General features: G+C 40.2%; 2 long non-coding RNA genes across 2 annotated transcripts in view; both read right to left on the bottom strand.

Annotated features, from left to right (window-relative positions):
* Window positions 1–317: 317 nt before the first annotated feature.
* Window positions 318–2,759, bottom strand: LOC134077117 (uncharacterized). Its single transcript, XR_009938650.1, has 4 exons — window positions 2,546–2,759; window positions 2,384–2,428; window positions 2,179–2,261; window positions 318–820 (listed from the first exon to the last, which is right to left on the bottom strand). It is a non-coding gene; the product is annotated as an uncharacterized LOC134077117 (long non-coding RNA).
* Window positions 2,760–2,873: 114 nt separating this feature from the next.
* LOC134077120 (uncharacterized) overlaps window positions 2,874–8,072 on the bottom strand; it is a 5,446-nt gene continuing 247 nt past the window's right edge. Inside the window, exons 2-3 of the long non-coding RNA XR_009938653.1 lie at window positions 3,241–3,331; window positions 2,874–2,965 (exon numbers count right to left, since the gene is read on the bottom strand). This is a non-coding gene — a long non-coding RNA (uncharacterized LOC134077120). The remainder of the gene's footprint in view (window positions 2,966–3,240; window positions 3,332–8,072) is intronic.

Genomic DNA, 8,072 nt, shown 5'->3' with positions numbered 1-8,072 from the left:
TGTACACTATATACAGTAGGATGTATACAGTATGGTTGATGTATACTATATATGATTGACGTATGTACTGTGTTTGATTGCCTGTTTTCCCTTTGCTTCTGGGGAGCAGAGGTCACTTGGTCAGCTTTCAATGGTGGTGACAATGAACTTAATCAGTCTCCCTCCATTCACAGCTTCTTCTGGCCCTTTTCTGGCCTCATTTGAGCCATTGTGATGTTGATTGAAAACAGTGAACTATTGGCGAACAGACTATTAGCCATCACACATAATGATAATACATGTCTCAGGAAAACCGTTTTATTTTGCCATCACAAATAGACTACAGTCATAACGCTGTCTCACGTTGAGGAAAATAGATTTTCTTCCATCACACACAATCATAATGCTCCGCCATCACAAATAATGCAGACTTATGTTTAGGAAAACATATCTTTTTTTTAAAGATGTTACACATAATGCAGTCTGATGTTAAGGGAGACAGATTTCTAGCCATCACATATACAGTACAGTCATAATGCTGTCTAGAAAAAAAGATTTCAAAGACTTTTAGCCATCACTCACATAATGCGGTTTCATGTTTAGGAAAACAGATTAGCCATCACACACAGAATAATAATGTAATCTCATGTTTAGGTAAACAGATTAGCCATCACACACAGAATAATCTCCTTTTTACGTCTCCATATCTTCTCTGCAGTGGGTGAGTGTCCAGCATCGTGCTTCACACTCCTCCTCTGTTCCCCTAAGGTCCAATCTGATGAACTGCTCTCAACCGGATCCCAGTTACATTTACTCCTTGTGCTCTCAGGGCTTCTCCAAACTGAGAATGAACAACACACCAATATGGTAAGAGATCAACGTTTTTTCAATAAGTTATTTCATTTCACATCTCTTTGGGTCTCAAAAGAGACCATTTTTAAAATGGTTTGCCCTTTTTGACCTATTCAGAGGACAGTGAAGAGACTGACAGAAGTGAGTGGAAGAGAGAGATGGGGTGGAGGACTCGAAACTCGAGGCTGGAGGCTACAAACTGAAAATGAAACGTGACGATTTTCTAGGCTGATTTGACATGGAACTACTGTACACTCTCATTCTGGCGCAATAATCAAGGAACGTTGCAAACGTGCTATGGGCGCAGTGATATCACGCACTACTACTGCTTGTTGCCTATGGGCTATGGGGACTATTTTCAGGTGCTGCGTGATATCACTACGCCAGATGAGAGTGTAGTTCCATGTCAAATTAGCCTAGAAAATTGCCAGGTTTCATTTTCAGTTTGTCTTATTTCACTTTCTAACTTCAGAAGTCACTTTTAAACATGATGCTAGCAGGTGAGATGCTAATGGTCTAAACCGATTCAATGATCTATGCTAGGCTGAAGCTAAACGATGTATCACCAGACTCAGAATGGTTGGATGAACACCAAAAAGGTAAATATCAATTGTTTTGCTCGAGGGGAGGTGGAAAATGAGCTTTGCTCAGGGGCAGAGGAGGACATCCCAGGTTCAGAAAATAAAACTCCTGCCAGGTGACCCATTTACTCTTTTTGTAGTAAAACTACATAACATTTTGAATGTTCTTTTTACTTATATGGAGCCAACACCATTGTTTTCAAGGTTCAAACTTCAAAAGTCTTAGCTCAATATAATTTTATAGTGTGTTTTTGACCTTTGACCTCCGACATTTGAAAATCGTTTTTTAAATAGTTGTGTTTACACTGAACTATAATAAAAAGTAATTTCATTACATCCACTTTACTCTCATATAATTATTGTGGAGGACCTCTAGAATATAACCATATGTGCCAATTTTGCATAGATGTTTTTATTTAGATGAAAAACTTAAAAATCTCAAGGTATAGCTGACTGCCTCAAAGTGCCTGAAAAGGCCACAGACCTCCAAGTGTTCTCCAAGAGAAAACTCTAAAATATTTTTGCACATTTATAATGATACTGCTAATTTACAGCTTACTACTGACCACCAGAGCACCTCCACCCTTTACAATGGTACTGTAGTTGTAATATAGCTGACACATGTAAATCACTGTGGATTAAAAAAGTGTCTGCTAAATGTAATGTAATGTAATGTAATGTAGCATTGGTTAGATTGAACTGCTGTATAATCAAGTGCAATGTCCAGCATGGCCTCTAGAGGGCAGTACTGTGCTGCTGTACTCACTGGCTTCAGTATCTGCTCCTCAATCTCAGTTTCATTCAAATTCTCAACGGCAGAGACCTTCATCAGCAGACCAACAACATGACCTGGGAAGATGGAGGAAGTAGAGGTAACTGATTTTGAGATTTAAATCACAGATCACTCAGACAAAAATATAAACACATGCACACACACACACACACACACACACACACACACACAAACCTACTTGGATCAGGACGTTTAGTTGGAAGGGCTCCTTTGTCACTTAAATCTATGGAGAAGTTTGTAGGTGCTAAATTATGAATCTGAACTCCAAGCACAATGAATCGCATTAGACCTGAGGAAAATGCCCAGTAATGAATACCTGTAAAATGAAACCTTTGTTTACCTGTACAGTACGCCGAATGACAGTGCACAGGATCCACCGGGTTGTAAACAGTGTAGTTTCCAGGACACGCTTTAACCTGGATGGATGGTTGATTGTATTGGCAGCAACTACTAGTATAGGATGCACACACCTGCCTGGTCACGACGCCATCCTCTGGGCGAGGGTGAGCGCCGACCAGCCAGAGGGTTATGTGGGTGCCACAGCGGTTCCTGGGCACACACCTGTTGGGAATCCGAACGCTCACTTCCTGGTGGACAAACAGGTACCAGCCCTGCCACTCTCTGCCACCAAAACTGACACTGTCACATCTGACCAGTGATTGGTCCAGGTTGGTGGTGGCCCTCCAGGTGTCGTTCAGCACGGTGTAGTTGTAACACGGGTCACTCTCTTGGACTGCCGTGACTTGAGGGGCGTGTAGAACTAATACAGGATTGAGATTGAACACAAACACACACACACAAACACACACACACACACACACACACACACACACACACACACACACACACACACACACACACACACACACACACACACACACACACACACACACACACACACACACACACACACACACACACACACACACACACACACACACACATTTTAAACAGACCTCAGCACATTAGCCAGATACATTGCCATGAAATGTATGACCAAACGTTTTGATGAGAGGACCTGAGAAGAAGTCTTACTCATAGCCAGCAGGGGGAGACATAACAACAGTGGAATCATCATCGTGCTCATTGTCATCTTCATCATCGCCTGCTGCACCTGTACAAGATTCTGTTGAGACAAAACAAATATAGAGCTATGCTTTAAGATCTTTGATTGAGACTTTTATTTAATGTTCAATTGATGTAACGGATATCATTGTCTAATGTTTGTGAATTGCTTCACGGATAGGATATTTATCCTGAAGACTAGTTATTTGGGAATCATTGCTAAGAGTTGCTTAGCCCCTTCTGACCCCACGTCCATTGCAATGGACATGATGTTTAATTGGGTCTAAACCAATAAAAATCTGTCATTTCACCATTTGAAAAATTATGTGTTACTGATTGGATACTGATGATCCAATCAAAATGCAGTTTTGACCTGTAACTTGATCTGAGGGCACTTCAGACATCAGACAAGACAAGCATGGCACTGAAGCTTGACAGGAGGAGGCGTAAGCATGTTTTAACCCTCATAAATATGAATTTATGTGTATGCTAGCCTAATCATTTTGGACTCATTATAATTCTAACCATCTTAAGTGATGATATGTGAAGTAAATTTGAATATATTTCATAACAGTGTAGTACAGGATTTTTTTAAAGTTTAATGTCCATTGCAATGGACATCAGGTACTTGGAGAGGTTAGCCAACACCTAGTTCCCTAGTTGTTTTCTTATGAGTCATTTTTTGTCAAGGATTCCTGGGACACTGAAAGACCAGGGTGCACAAAAATGTGTGGGCATGAAGGCCCACAAGGATAGCATAGAACCATAGTTTTTTGTTTTGATACGTGGCCCCCCCGCCGGACTGGACCCCCCAAAAGGAGGGTAGGGCGGACACGGTTTTCTGTGAATATCTTGAGAACCATAGGATGTAGGAGGACCATATATTTTTTTTAATGTTGGTCTTAAGGGGTCATGTCAAACCATCCCATAACCACTAATTATGTATAGGGCAACCTAGTTAAAAATTATGAAGCAGAATTGAGATGTTAAATCTGAATGCATGCCAAGGTTCATGGAACTCCGTTCATGGGGGGGGCATATAATAAATTATTTTATGTGTACATTCAGTGACTGTACACCAACTGGCCTGTAGATGGCCTGACACAGTTTTCTGTGAATATCAAAAACCACAGGGCCTAGGGGCCATGTCAACCCATCCCATAACAACTCATTTCATGTATAGCGCCACCTAGTCAAAATAAAGAAAGCAAAAATGAGGCATTGTAATCGCAGGTATCTTTGGTTGACAGGTTCCAAACTGCATGAAATTTGTATGATCATTATGACACCCTCTGAATGTATGCCAAGTTTGGTGCAATTTGGTTAACGGGGGACGATGTAGTGTACATGTAGCGACTGTACACTACACACACACACGCACACACACACACACACACACATATAAAGATACATGCACACACATGTAGAAACACACACACACAAACACACACACAGACACACACACAGACAGATACAGAACCACACAGGCACACACACACACACACACACACAGACACACACACAGACAAGCACACACACACACACACACACACATAAACACACATACTTGATCACACAGCTATCCAGATTGTTTCCTAAGAAACTACAGGGTCTCAGCTTTCCAAAGAGGTCATTTGATAGGCCAAAGTATGTAGGAGCAATGCCCTCCTAAGTAGATTATGTGCAATTCCGGGCAAAAAATGGGGCATATGCATAAGAGTTTAAACACAATCATACATTATTTTACTTAATGTACATGTTTTGACCTGCTCTCAGACATATAAAAACATTTAGACACATGAAAACATTCAGTTCTAAATGTATAAGTCATGTGGGATTGTTTGTTGCAAGACTACTATGTTAAAAACATAGTGTTTTCCCCCTAAGTTCTCACGTCATTTTACACCCGTTTAGTCGAGATGTCCACTGGAATGGACATTAAAAAAATCTTATAAAGAAATAATTTTTCAATTTTTTTTTTTTCACGTTTATTTCTACATTGGATAGGAGTAAGAATCAGCTGAATATTATTTTTTTTGCCCAACAGAAAAAATGCGGGTCTGAAGGGGTTAGGCTACATCTCATGAATCCAAGCTTTATACTGTATGTGCCTTTGACTTTAGGCCAGGTTTCTCTTGGTCAGTGGCGTAATGATTTTAAGTGGGTGTACGATTTTTGGATCATGTGCTTGACCACATGTATTTTTTAATGACCCTCTTTCTGTTTTTTATTTCTACTTTATTTTAGCCATTATTTTAACAATTTTACTTATTTTATGTTTTTATCTTTTTAATATGTTATACCTGGATTTATGGTCAATTTTAATGACCATTATGTACTGACAGAGTGACTACATACAGTGTTTGTGTACAGTATATCTGTGTGATGCACTTTGAATTGCACCTACAGTATGTGCTATAAAAATAAACTATAACTTGGTGGTGCTATAACTTGTAGCACCACACATGTCGTATATCTGATTCGTTGCTCCTGTGGCTTAGCTTAGGTGGGGAAAACCACGCGTCCCTTACGGACTAGAATTAGTGAACACAGGAGCACAATTAGAACCCAGGATGAGCGTAGCACGGTGGCGGCGCATTTTAAGCGCGCAGGCCATGCAGTCAGTGCCTTGAGATACTGTATATTGGCGTAGAGAAAGTCGATCAAGCCTCCAGGGGGGGTGATCGAGACAAAAAACTCCTCCAACGAGAAACATTCTGGATTTATTCGCTGAATACACTATCTCCTCATGGGTTAAATGAAGATTTTGACATTAAACCATTCTTATAATATAATTTGTGTAGTGTCTCCCTAGATATAAAAATTACGTTACTCCTCTGATTGGTAATTTGATATGTAATCTCAATGTTTTCTGTTCTTTTCTTTTTCCCTTTTTTGCTTTTTCTTGCTTTTTCTGTTGGTGTCTTATACAAAAAAAATGTTCATGTATTCTTTCAGATGTGTTGGCATAAAAAAGGTTTTGGAATGTGGTTATACACTGTGTGTGGTGAGATGCCCCGTTAATAGAATAGGAGCATAATCTGTGCATGTACTAAATGCTAAATGAAATCAATAGAAGGTGCCGTCTGTGAAGTTGGGTACACCTAAGGCCTCACTCACATGACTTCACCTCACCTGAACAGAGCTTATACAATTTATTAGGCACCTGTAGGTAACATTGTCATGCCTGAACGTTGCATGTGGTTTTAATAAACCTTGTCGGTTTTGGAGTCTCCAGTGTGCGGACATCTACTTTCTTTTATAAAAATAAACTGCCTTGCCTTGCCACGCCTAGCACAATGTTCAATTGAGCGCATGTCGGAATATTCTTCAGTGAATTGGGTGCAAGATAACAACAAGCCTTCCGTCACACTTGGTGCCAGATGAACAAAAGGGCCCAATGTAATTTTGGAAGGCATTGTGTTTATTTTGCTGAAAGGTTTAAAGGAATATTTTGGTATTTTACACTTTTAAGCCCGTTTTCTGTATTGCTTAGCATGAAAATGAGTGTTTGACACTGAAATCTCGACGATTGAGCCTGTTTGTGGAATTTGTCAGCTTTAGAATGGAACTTTGTATGGCTTTAACATTGCTCGCTTTGTGCATGGACTAATCTGTCCTTAAAACACCCCTAAACGTTCATTTTTTAAAAATGTGCAGCTCACCGAGTGGTTACTGGTCTTCAACGATCTTCTATAGCAAGTTTAGCAGCGAAATACAGCTTCTGTCTAGCCTGGGTTTTCCCATACTGCCTTGCGCTGTGATTTCAATCCCGCTGCTAAGGCAGTCTGGAAACTAAGGCCCAAATGTTCGCCTGATGTTGGCGAACCAATCACAGAACATCCGAGAAGTTTCCGTTGCCTTCTTGCGTCTACATTCGACGCCAAAGGATTTACACTGATGTCAATGGCAGCCCTTAGCGTTGCATACGAACGAGTTGGGTGAGCTATGCGCATTTGATAGACATCCGTGGCGCCCAATGAACGGATCTGGGCATTTTTTCAAATACAAGAAAATGAACGTCTGGTTGCCAGACCACGTCTCATTTGAGAAGTGGTAGGCGTTAGCCAGGCTAGCTTCTGTCATCTTTTATCATGATTTTCGAAATCCCAGAAGTACTTTTTTTGCGAAACTTGCTATAGAAGATTGTTTCACATTTTTAAAAACAAATGTTTAGGGGTGTTTTAAGGACAGAATAGTCAATGCACAAAGCGAGCAATGTTAAAGCCATACAGTACAGAGCTCCATTCTCCATTCAAATGTGCGCTTTTGCTGTGACTACAGAGAGCTGAACATGGTCATTTGCAGAGATGCATGCCCACTTCCACAGATAGAGGAGTCGCTTCATGCACTGGGCAAGATGTTACCCACTTTGGACCTGACATGGGTTACTTTCAAGTGTCTATGAATGACATCCAAAAAGTGCATGTTTTTGTATTTATTGGTAGACATTTCACAGGTGCGATTTGGGTTATTATAACATTAGGTAACGTTAACGCTATTTGTTACAATGCAGCAAGCAGGAAGATCAACAATTAAATCCATATCTTCCATCTCAAGGCAAAATGAGGGAATGACGCACGACCATTCAAAAACATGACTGTTTTTCTAAAGATACAAAGCTTAATGCTAATCGGTGAAGTGTCCCTTTAATCCACTGGTACTCACTCTGCATAACAGTGTCAGATAAATCATGATTATTAAAATGATTCTGTACTTTGCCATTGATCAAAAGCTGTTTAAAAAAGTATGTTGTGATTTCAATGAGATGACTGATGGATGTGTATCTCTAACACAGACAA

Source organism: Sardina pilchardus, chromosome 3 (assembly GCF_963854185.1).
Source record: "Sardina pilchardus chromosome 3, fSarPil1.1, whole genome shotgun sequence".
Lineage (NCBI taxonomy): Eukaryota > Metazoa > Chordata > Actinopteri > Clupeiformes > Clupeidae > Sardina > Sardina pilchardus.
The sequence above is the reverse complement of the archived record's forward strand: the minus strand, read 5'-3'. Positions and strand labels throughout refer to the sequence as shown.